Here is a 12,611-nt window from a genome sequence, read left to right as displayed (position 1 = left end):
CAACATAAACTATTGGGCTCCAGAATCAGGGAAAGGAAGGGAGGAGTATCAAAGATATCTCTTCTAGTTTGAGAGATAAAGGCAGCTAGAATATCTCATTATACTAGTTCTCTTTAATAAAAACTCTTTTACTTTGAGAAGAAGGTAGATGTCAACTGGTGGGCTAAGACAACTACAGAGAATTGAACAAAATCATTATGCCTATTTCTACAGTTGTGCTGATCTCATCAATGCTATATACCACATAGCTCAAGCCCACGATGAGAAGAATGGTGTTATCAACTCTCAATTCTTCCCTCTCTTCCAAGATTGAGATTAATGCGGAGTGATTTGCTTTCACCTGGGAAGAAATACAATATGCCTATACCATCTTTCTCTGGGGCATTTGAATTCTCCCTCTCATTGCCACTCTGATGGGAAGACAAATAAAAGATACCTCCCTTCTTCAGGGCAATGATGTACAAATGTTTACTGGGTCAGATGAGACCAGGGTGATAGAGGCACTAGATCAGATGAGATAAGGTGTAGGAAATCAACCCTAAGAAAATCCAGGATTCACTGTTCAGTCAAGATTTGGGGAAATCAACTAGTGAGGAAAACCTAGAAGATTCCATGTTCATGATACTTGCATCCTCATGATCTAAGAAGAAAACCTAATTGATCCTCTTCAGGTTTTAGAGAACTCATTCATAGGATAGTATCTAATAACAGAAATTCAGATGACTAATGTTGCCCTATCAACAGACATAAACAGTGTCAACAGATGAGTAAAATGCAATACTTAAAGGAACAACTTCGGTGAAGACTTCAAGGAAACATTAACAAGTTAGTAATAGCCTGGCAAGGCCATTTAGCCAGCAGTCATTGACCTGTGCTGCAGCAATTCTTAATAACTCTACCAAAGGGGCAGCTAGGTGGCTCAGTGGATAGAGCACCAGCCCTGGAGTCAGGAGTACCTCAGTTCAAAAGCAACCTCAGACACTTAATAATTACCTAGCTGGTGTGACCTTGGGCAAATCACTTAATCCCATTGTCTTGCAAAAAAACTTAAAAACAAAAACAAATAACTCTGCTACTGCAGAGTTGAATATCTCCAGATATAGGACAGATGGCTATTGCCAAGAGTTGTCCAATGGATTATTTTTCTAGACTCAAAAGCACCCAAATTCTTTGCAATGGCACAGGAGGTATTCTCATTGTTTTGCTATAAAATGAACTTGCTATATTGATCTACTGATAGTTTTCCCAACAAGTGAGGAGTGTTGTGTGTGAGAGAGATACAGGTCTTCACAAGCATCCAATAAATGCTTTTGTGACTCAAAAGTGGGACCACTTATTAATTTTCATATAAGTCACCAAAATACGAGTTTATAACATATTTCTTCAATTATGTATTAAATTCAAGGATGTCTAGAATAGAGCTCATGCATGTACTAGTTGTATGACCCTGGACAAGTCATTTAATCCTTTTGCCTTGGTTTCCTCATTTGCAAAATGAGGACAAGCCCATTCCAGTATCTTTACCAAGAAATCCCCAAATGGAGTCATGAAGAACTGAACATAACTGAAAATGTGACTGAACAACAAAAAAGGAGTACCTTAATATTTGCTGATTCTTTAGTCAAATAATGATTGCAATATTGAGAAAGTTAAGAGTTGATTTCTAAAAAAACAAAGCACTCTTAATTTTGTAGGACAATTTCCTTACCAAATGTTTGATGTCACATTCCAGATGTAAGGATATAATTCTTCTTACTGTCTAGATCCAGCAGAATCTGAAATAAAATAGAAAATGAGATTTCAACTTTGAACTAATACTACTAGGGAAAAAAAATTATCACCACTATTCTCTAAGAGCAAGACTTTTAAGATTAACATTTTTTATATTGCTTTTCCATAAATACATTTCTGAAAGAGAAACTTTCAATCAAGGGTATTGTAGATGAAAACAGATAACATAAAGCAAATAAAAATATATATTTAATTGGCCCTGACAAATGAGCCTCAAAAAGACTGAAGAACTTGGATCAAAACAATGATCAATCCTGTTTCAAGAGAACCAATGATGAAGCATGCTATATAACTAGACAGAGAAGTGATAAATTAAAAGGGAAGAGACATATATTTTCAGGAACAGCTATTTCAAGAATTTTTTGTTTGATTATTCATCTTTCTTACAAGTTTTTTTCACTGGTAGGAGAAAGAGATGAGGAAAGTATATTTTTGTTAACTAAAACAAAATAAATTTCAAAAATGATAGATATAAAAAAATGGGGCTGCTATTTTTAGAATTCATCTAAAAGCATTTTGAAAGATTGTAATTACTGGAAAGCAGTCCGAGAGAAATTGGGCTTATGCCATAATCTCAAATAGTACTCAGCCTTTTGGCTAAGGTTAGATGTTTTTGAAGCCATAATCAAGGCCAGTTGGCCAAATGATCAAATCAGAGGCTGATCATGGGTGAAAATGTCTCTCTCTCTCTGTCATGTTAACATTAGCTGAAAAATGCTCTCACTTTTTCTAATTTTGTATCATTAGTTAAAAGGCAATGAGAAGGATGTCATTTCATTCAGGATATCAAAGGATATCATCAAAGGATTTCAATTCATTCAGTTTCATGGTCTTCTATTATGAAGGAAAACAAACGTCACCCAAAGATACATGACCTATATGTAAAGGTCAAATCAACAAATTAGAAAAGCAAGGAAGCACATACCTTTTGCTATTACAAAGGGGAGAAACAGAGATCACAGAAGATAAAATAAGTAATTCTGACTACATAAAATTTAAAAGCTTTTGCACAAAATAAGATTAATACAAACTAAATTAGAAGTAAAGTTAATTGGGGAAAAACATTTTTCAACAAATTTCTCTAAAGTAAGATATATATGGAAGTGATAAAAATTTATACAAACAAAAAGTCATTTCCCAATAGCTAAGTACTGAAAGGTTAATTCTTAAACGATAAGCAAATTTTTATTGCTCTAAATCATTAATTATTAGAAAAATGCAAATTAAAGCTTCTCTGAGGTACCACCTCACACCTCTCAGACTGGCCAGTATGACCAGAAAGGATAATGATCAATGTTAGAAGGGACGTGGGAAATCTGAGACACTAATACATTGGTGGTGGAGCTGTGAACTCATCCAACCTTTCTGAAGAGAAATTTGGAACTACACCCAAAGGGCAACAAAAAATGAGCATACCCTTTGACCCAGCAATACCACTACTGGGTCTGTACCCTGAAGAGATGATGAAAAAGGCTAAAAACATCACTTGTACAAAAATATTTATAGCAGCCCTGTTTATGGTGGCAAAGAATTGGAAATCAAGTAAATGTCCTTCAATTGGGGAATGGCTTAGCAAACTGTGGTATATGTATGTCATGGAACACTATTGTTTGATTAGAAACCAGGAGGGATGGGAATTCAGGGAAGCCTGAAATTTGGGATTTGCTTGAACTGATGCTGAGTGAGATGAGTAGAACCAGAAAAACACTGTATACCCTAACAGCAACATGGGGGCGATGATCATCCTTGAAGGACTTGCTCATTCTATCAGTACAACAATCAGGAACAAATTTGGGCTGTCTGCAAAGGAGAGTGCCATCTGTATCCAGATAAAGAGCCATGGAGTTTGAACATAGTTCAAGAACTATTCCCTTTAACTTAGGGGGGAAAAAACAGATATCTTATTTGTCTGATCTTGTTATCTCTTAGACTTTTTGTCTCTTCCTTTAAGGATGATTTCTCTCTCATCACACTCAAATTGGATCAGTGTACAACATGGAAACAAAGTAAAGACTGACAGATTGCTTTGGGGGGGGAGTAAGATGGGGAAAGAAGAAAAACTACCAATGAAACACATAAATATATTAAGAAGGCAGAAGTGTTCAGAAGGTAAATAGGAAAAACAGCACCAATAGTATCCAGTTAAAACTGATATATATCTAAAAAAATAAAAAGCCCATATACGGCAGATTCATATAGAATCCTCTTTTTCTACCCTATGCATTTTAAGTGCTCTTTTTTTGTGATTATCAAGTTCATAATAAAATATATTTTTTAAAAGATAATAATGTCTAATTCTGTGCCATTCACATCTCAACCTCTATCATTTGGTCATGGAGTGCATCAGGGAAGCTTCTGTCTTATGATTATAAGTAAATCATAACATCATAGATCTTCAGCTGGAAGGGACCTCAGAAGCAATCTAAAACAATCCTTTCATTTTACAGTGAGGAAACTGAGGTCCAGTGAGTTTAAATAACCTGAGTAGTGTCACATACATAATAATCATCAAAAATTTAAACCCTTGATCTCTGACTGTGCTCAAGGTTCTTTTCTATGGTTACACCACATCTCTGTATTTAATATAAGTATATGTATGAAAGGAATTATGTAAATGCTATTATTACCATTAAATTTTACTTTCAACAAATGACTCATCATGTACACTATGGAAAATTTCATCAAAAGCATTTTAACAAGATCCCTCATATAGAATTATAAAATAACACAATAATGCTTATGTTAACATTAGGATTGTAGGTTCTTATTTCAGTAACATAGTGTATTAGTATGTATTACTGTGTCCTGCTTTTAAAAAAAATTTAAGTTTAAACTTCAAAACTTACAGATTAAGGATTTTTTTAAATTTGCTAACCAAGAATAAACCTGTCTCAATGCTTTTCAAATACATTTTTCTACCTTTAACTGTCCACACTTAAATCAGCATAAAAGAACAGGACTGTTGTGTAGTATGTCCCTTTTTGCTAGTCAGGACAAAATTTTGGTGGGGAGGAGAGTATGCAAAATACTGAGTAGTATGAAACAATGGCCAAAACTGTGGGATATTTCTTAGTACAACTCCCACATAAATGTGCATTGTTTTCAATGAAAACAAAACTCAAATCAAAGGCAACAAAAGGGAGACTAACATTGAGAATTTGTTCTGACAGTGAATGCAGTGCTGTGATTATTTAATATGGTATTTGCAAACAAGGTCAAATTTGAGTAAGGAGAGGAGGCACAATCTGTCACTATCAAAATCTGTCAGTATATGTTCATAACAAATGAGCTACTTGGTGTACTTGAATGTGAAGGATATAAATTCAAAATTAAACCCTCTTTGTGTGGAAGTTTAAAGCATCACAGTATCTGCTATATTCTTCATCATTTATTACTCATTTTGGTAAGCACAACAACAACAACAACAACAAAAACAAACCCAAACTCAAAAACCCTAGGTTTTAAAATATGGGAAATGATTAAAGAACAAGAATATATATGTAATCACTTGGAACAAGAATATAATCATTTGGAATTTTCAACAATTAAATTATTGTCTCCAATTTTTCTTAAAGAGAAATAATAGCCCTTTGTGATAGTCAAATACATAACCAATTTGCAAAAGACCACTGAAACAGCTAAAACTGACACAAAGACAAGAGACCATTTAAAAGTGGGGAAATATAGAAACACAAAGTATACATGTAGATTAAGATGGCAAGAAAATTCTTTCAAACAAAATTAAGATGCTTTTAACAAGTGAAAAAATGTTTTCAAAAGTCACCTTTAGTGGGGCGGCTAGGTGGTGCAGTGGATAGAGCACCGGCCCTGGAGTCAGGAGTACCTGAGTTCAAATCCGACCTCAGACACTTAATAATTGCCTAGCTGTGTGGCCTTGGGCAAGTCGCTTAACCCCATTGCCTTGCAAAATCCTAAAAAAAAGTCACCTTTAGATTTCATACTGCAAGTAGTAACTGTGATAACAGTATTAGGTAACATACCAGGTACAAAATGGCATAATGGACAGCATATTGCGATTAGAGCCAAGAAGACCTGGGTTTAATTGCCATCTCAGAAACTGACAAGCCCTCCAGGCAAGTTACTTAATGCTCTTTCTCTCAATTTCCTCCTCTAAATCAAAGGGTTGAACTACATGCTTTCTGAGGTGCTTTCCAGGGTGTTGTCAGTCATTATCAAAGAGAGTCTCTATTGTAAGATAAACTATCTCTTTAAGGACCTTAATAATGAAAAAATCATAGTGTGTTTTAAAAAAAATGGGGCAGCTTGGTAGCGCAGTGGATAGAGCATGGGCCCTGGAGTCAGGAGTACCTGGGTTCAAATCCGGTCTCAGACACTTAATAATTATCTAGATTTTTGCCTTGCAAAAAAAGAAAATAAGTGTCAAAGGTTATGAGCTAGTTAACATTGCCAACTGTTATGAATATCTTGGTACTTGTATACTGATAAAAATATATATATATGAAAAATAACTTTCAGATGGAATTTGGTTAGTTTTTGGAGATAAAATGTAGTGTAGAAGTAAACTCAGAATTTGTCAACAATGTGGAGTGATTCCTGCTTGTAGAAAGTTATGTGCTCCAAGAAGTCAGATAAATTGATTAAAAAATGAGAATATGAAGAAAAGTTTCCAGAATAGACTTCAAAGAGTTGCAAAGTATGATGGTGTAATGATAACTAATTTGCATGTATAGTTTACAGTTAAAGTAAAACAACAAAATGAGAAATATAAACATTTGGAGACTGAATTTTGATTTTAAGATGATCAGTTTGGTAGGGTAAAAAACTGGGGAGCTGATTTTTTTTTAAACAAAAAATCTCAAGACTCTTGAGAATCAGGAGACTATTGCTTAAGGCAACTAAAGACAATCACAGCAAGAGCAAGGGGGCATCACACAAGGAAGCAGCAAAGGAGGAACTTGAAGACATAGCAGGTGGAGCAAAAAAGCTGATCATTTTGGGTTGTGCAGTTAGAAGCAGTCAACTGGAGAACCTCAGCTGGAAGATTCCTTATTAAGAGAAAGACCTCAAAAGCCAACAGTTCTTAGGAAAGCTTTTACTCTTCAGTGCCACCCAAGTTGGAGAAGGGTGAAGTCTTTTCATAAGGCTCTCTGCTGCCACCTCTGGCTTGGGAATGCCAGACTCCATATAAGTGCATGCCCACTTTACCATATACAGTTGGAAGAATATGATCTTAGTTTATATGTACACTGATGTATCTCATATATTTATTAGTATTTATTTTATGAACTTATAAGATCCAATGTCATTATTTTATCTGGTTATATAAATGGGAAAAAAATTGAATTGAGACTTAAAAGCTAGAGTATGAATTTCTCCTAACAGGATTACCTTTAGGACCTGGGAGAGTTTGAATATATCTATGTGGTGGTGGTATATCTCTGGAAACTTCAGACATGGTAGTGTGATAGCAGGTGGGAGAAGTGAGCCAAATGCTAGAGAAGTAGAGTATCTTACTATGTAAGAGTTCCTAAATGTGACGCTGTGTGAGGTGCTCACATCTCACTTGTCTAGAAGTGTCACCTCAACATTTGTCAGTTATACTCAGAGCACTTAAGGAAAGCAACCCATTTTTTTATTGTACAATAATCCTAGGATCTATGGCAATGCCACATCGAGAAAAAACTTCAATATAAATTACAGACATTTAAAAATGATGTCAGATGAGAAAAATGTATTTGCCCCTGCACCAAAAAGAGCTCATTTTGAGAACAAATCACAGGTCTAAAAATACTAGTTAAAAATATGATTTCTTGTAAAATTTGGACACGCTGAAAGTATAATAATGTTGTAATGAGAAATACGATTGAGGCTAATAGGTTTTCAAATTGTTATGGGTAATCAATTTTATTTAAAATGGTCCATTAAAAGAAAGATTCTTTGCAAAATTATATGAAGGTACTGAACAGAGCACAGGGCACTGTCATATTTGTGGAACACTTGCTGGCTTTCTACCCTTGTACTGGGCTAATAGCCAGGCCCTGCTGTGAACCCCTCTAAGTCCAGTTGTTTACATAGAATTAGGCTACGGAAGTATCCCTAGGGCAGCAGTACCATGGAAAATTAACAATATAAAAGAAAAAGGACTGTAAAATAGAGGAGACTCCAGAACCATAATACCCCAAATAACAGACTATATTTTTGACAGTTGTTCAAACAATCTCTAAACTAATGTGGCATTATAGGAGACAGAAGTGATCTTGGGGGATGTGAAGTCATTGGCTTGTCAAGACTCTCACCATCTGCATAGGCTGTTGCAACAGAAACCAAGTACCAGGATGAAGGCAACAGGAGAATGAACTGAACCAATAAGAGGAAAGTGCTTATTTCTTCCCCCTCTCTCTTTAGGATTGATGGCACTGAGAAATGGGCCTGGGGTTCTGTTTTGTTTTTCCTTCGCAATGTCAGGTGCAGGAGGCAGAAGTCTCCACTGGACAGACAGGACATGAAGCCAATTCGACCTCAGAGCTAGGATTCCAGGCAGAATATTGCAACCATCCAGTCCAACAAAGAAACCAAGAGGATACCTGGGATTCAAGTTTAATGAGGGATTTTGGATTTGGAGTTTGGGACTAAATTATAAAGGAAATGAGTTAAACTAGAAACTTAATTTCCTTGCTCTTCCCAAATTGAGAGATGATATGGGGGTGAGGGGGCCTATGCCTCCCCCTACTCTGTGTGAGGAATTTGTTTGTAGATTTGTTATACCTTTAGCAAATATTCTTTTGTGAAAACTAATCTGAGTGATAGTGTTTAAATGGAATTGTCCTGCAAGGAACCTACCCCTACAAAAAGAAAAGCACCATTGGTGGGGTCTGGAACCAATGGCTGAGTCTAGATACTCAAATACCCTTGAGGGTATCAAAGAACTCCAGGGGAGGGGTGAAATGTCTCTAACACACCTAGCCTTGTGGGGCCAGGGTTTAAACTAGATGAGTTCTGATGTCCTATACAGTTCATGATATATCTATCATCTTACAGGTCTCCCCTGATAAAATATCAGGTCCTTGAGAAAAAGCATTTTCATTTTTACATTTGTATCCTCAGTACTTAGCACTTTGCCTAATATAGAGAAGCATTGTAAATACTTGTCAACTGATTGATAGTACCCAATTTACAGAACTTTTGGAGATTTGGAAGAGACTCTCTGCTGTGATGGATGGGTATGTTGGCAATTTATAAGAGACTGTGATCCAAAGGGAACATGGGGAGTGGTGGGGATAAAGTCCTGTTCTGAAAGGGGTGAGAGCCTGTCTTAAGCAACTCCAGAAACCTAAGTATTTTGGGAAAGAGCCTGAACAGCTTAGAATCGTTCAATCATTAAAAGAGCTGGGGTTGGGGACAGCTAGATGGCGTAGTGGATAAAGCACTGGCCCTGGAGTCAGGAGTACCTGGGTTCAAATCCCATATCAAACACTTAATAATTACCTAGGTGTGTGGCCTTGGGCAAGCCACTTAAACCCGTTTGCCTTGCAAAAACCTAAAAAAAAAAAATTTAAAAAAAGAGTTGGGGATAGTAAGTAGCCCCAGTCAGTTCCAGAGGCACTTATCTCCTCATAAGAAAAAATGATCTAGGCCATCAAGAATAAAGAGGGGCAGTAGGAAGAAAAGAGGGAATGGGGATAAACCTGAAAAGGAACAAGAGGAGGCTCTACTAAAACTACAGGAGTACAACCAGAATCTACTTCATCCCCTCCCAAAATCTGGCCTTCAGTGATCTTCAGCCCTTCAGAGAAGTTACAACCTAACCTGACCAGGAGCATAAGCAAATTTCCATGCTGATCTCCATCATTCCTATGCCCTGTACCTCCATTATATAGCAGTGGACTCTCCTTCCCACCCCACTTTTTTCATTTTTTTGGTGAGAAACAGTAGATAGCATACAATAAGCAGATATGTATGAGTGACAGTTACATTACCTCCCACTAAATATACCCCACTCCTTAGAAACTTCCCTGTTGTGGAGGGTGGCAGAGTACCATACTTCATCCAGATTCACAGATTTTTCACTGACCTCCTTAGCCTTAATGATATACTTAACTGAAACTGATTCTTCAAAGATATCAATAATCTTATAATTACCTCACCTAGTGGTCTTTTCTCAATCATTATCCTTCTTGACTTCTCTAACATTTGACACTAATAACCACTCTCTTCTACTGGATCTTTACCTTCTTTCTCATTGGATTGTCTTAATACTGCTCTGTCCTGGTTCTCCTCCTACCTGTCTGACCACTCCTTCCCAGTTTCCTTTGCTGGATCATTATCCATTTCATGATGCATCACAACCCTCTGTGGGTGCACCCCAAGGCTGTGTCATGAGTCCTTTTTTGTTTCTCTGTACAATCACACTTAAGAGATTTCCAGAGCCCCAAAGAATTTATTATTATTATTTACAACAAAAACCCTTTTATTATTTATATAACAACTATTATGAGCAAGGCACTGTGCTAAGGGATTATTTATAAATATTACTTCATTTGAGCTTACAATAAGCTTGAGGGGTAGGTACCATTATTATCCTCATTTTATGAGATGAGGAAACTGAGGCAACAAATAATTTGCCTTTGGTCACACAGCTATGAAATGTCAGAATTTGCACCTAGGTCTTTCTGACTCCAGACCCAGCACTCCAGGCCCTGCATTACCTAGCTGCCTCAATCACTCCCTAGTGTGTATGTGTGTGTGTGTGTGTGTCTATACATGCACACAGTTCACCCTAAATTCCCTCAAACTCCATTGAGTCCCACACCAATGTCTATTGATCATTTTGCCTCATACACAGCTTATCCAAAAAAGAATTCATCACCTTTCCCCCAACATCTATTTTCTGAACTTCCTTATTTTGATGAGTATACCAACATCCTTCTGATAACCCAAGATCTCAATCTTCGGAGTTCCTTGACTCATTTTTCCTGACCTCAGTTGCCAAATCTTTTCTAACTCTACATCTCTTAATTATATTCCATTCAATCCACTTGAATAGCCATAACTCTAGTTCAGGCTCTCTTACCTCTTACCCAAACTCCTGCAATAGCTTCCTAATTGGTCACCCTGTCTCAGAATTTCTCCCCTGTTCAATCTATCCTCCAAAAAATGGCCAAAGCAATTTTTCTAAAATATAGGTCTGACCATTTCACTTTCCTATTCAATAAGCTCCAGTGGTTCCATATTAGCTCTAAAATAAAATATTATTTCATCATTATCTCATTTTAAAATTTATATTTAAATGTAGTAAATATTTTAAAAGTTATATATTAAATTGGATATTTTGTGTTTTATAATATACATAATTATGAGTATAATAATCCATGTAAAATGGGGCAGGTAGGTGGCATAATGGATAAAGTGATGGACTTGGAATCAGGAAGACTCATCTTCCTGAGTTCAAATCCAGTCTCAGACACCCATTTCAGTATCTTTGCCAAGAAAACTTCAAATGGAATCATGAAGACTGAGACAACTGAAAAATGGCTGAACAACAGAAATGTACAAAAGGAGGAGGGAATAAATAGTGGGGTGCCCACCTCAACCCTTCCAAATCTGTTCTAGATAGATCACACACCCTAGAGTATTAAGCATCTATGTTCTTCACTTCAAGGGAAAGGTGGTTCAGTGTTGAAAGGATTTGGCTCTCTGGGATGAAACACAAACCCCTGGTAGTTCTCTGGTCCTCCCCCACATACCATTTTATGACAGGAAGCTGAAGTGCAGCCTGAGTTTAAAAGGAGAGAAAACTTCCTAAATCTCTTCCTTCACAGAATTTGTGTCATCGCTTTCCCATGAGAAGTTGATGGCAAAACAGTATAAATAAACTTTGCAAAATAAAAAAAAAGACTTCAAAATAAAAGAGACTCCAGACACACAAGATATAGTCATGTTGACCATGGCTTTTGACAATTCACAAAGTATTCCCAGGTTAATGTAGGCAACCAATATTTGGAAGCTAAAAGAATAGTGGGCTGGGGTGAGAGGAAAGGTCTTCTAAGGTGGAGAGATCCACACTATTTGCATAGTCTGCTATCAAACCCTATGATCAAATTCTGTATTGAACCAAATATGGAAGGTCATATCAAACTATCACCAAATCCACCCATCATCAGATTCAATCACTACTTTCTAACTATCACTGTCTAGACTTAATCAATATTTTCCTTTATCTTTTGATGGTCCTAAGAGATGTAATTAGCACTAGTCATCTAAGTAGTCATCATCTGAGCCAAATCTAGAGTGTAAGACTCCTTGGGGACAATACATATGCCAAAGTAATTTGAAGGTTTTTTTAAAACCATAAGAAAAAAACCCTGCCATTTTCCCTAAAGATTAAAAAACTATGAATTTACCTTATAGCAAAATCTCCTCCTTAAGTTTTCACGGGGGAGGGGGAGATTTATCATTCTAAATAAATCAGTCCCTCAAATTCAACATCATACTCTGATCCAGAAAGAAATTGATTGAATTTAGTGGGGGAAGAGAAGTATCAATAACAAATTTATGACTTTCTGATAACTATGGCTGCCTGGTACTTGAACTCTTTCTTGCTGCTGCTTTTTTTTTTTCCTTTATCTCATCTGGTTCCCATCATGCCCATGAGCCATAGTCTTATTTCTTCTTTTTAAGTCTAACTCTCTTTTCCTTTAAAATACCATGTAAGCATCATCTTCTGAATGAAGCTATTCCCAATCCCTCAAATTACAAGGGTCCTTCCTCTCAAGCTACCTTGTAGTTAATTTCTTTGCATTTATTAACATTATATTTATGTTTTATGTAATTTGTAGGTC

General features: G+C 36.4%; 1 protein-coding gene across 7 annotated transcripts in view; it reads right to left on the bottom strand.

The window, feature by feature from the left end:
- The window catches only part of LOC141501316 (semaphorin-4D-like), a 178,744-nt gene that overhangs the window by 112,890 nt on the left and 53,243 nt on the right, over window positions 1-12,611 (bottom strand). For all 7 annotated transcript variants that reach the window (XM_074205204.1, XM_074205206.1, XM_074205208.1 and 4 more), the window contains one exon: window positions 1,709-1,775. The gene's annotated coding sequence lies outside the window, so the exon portion shown is untranslated. The remainder of the gene's footprint in view (window positions 1-1,708; window positions 1,776-12,611) is intronic.

The sequence above is a fragment of the Macrotis lagotis genome, chromosome X, assembly GCF_037893015.1.
Source record: "Macrotis lagotis isolate mMagLag1 chromosome X, bilby.v1.9.chrom.fasta, whole genome shotgun sequence".
In the NCBI taxonomy this organism is placed as follows: domain Eukaryota; kingdom Metazoa; phylum Chordata; class Mammalia; order Peramelemorphia; family Peramelidae; genus Macrotis; species Macrotis lagotis.
The sequence above is the reverse complement of the archived record's forward strand: the minus strand, read 5'-3'. Positions and strand labels throughout refer to the sequence as shown.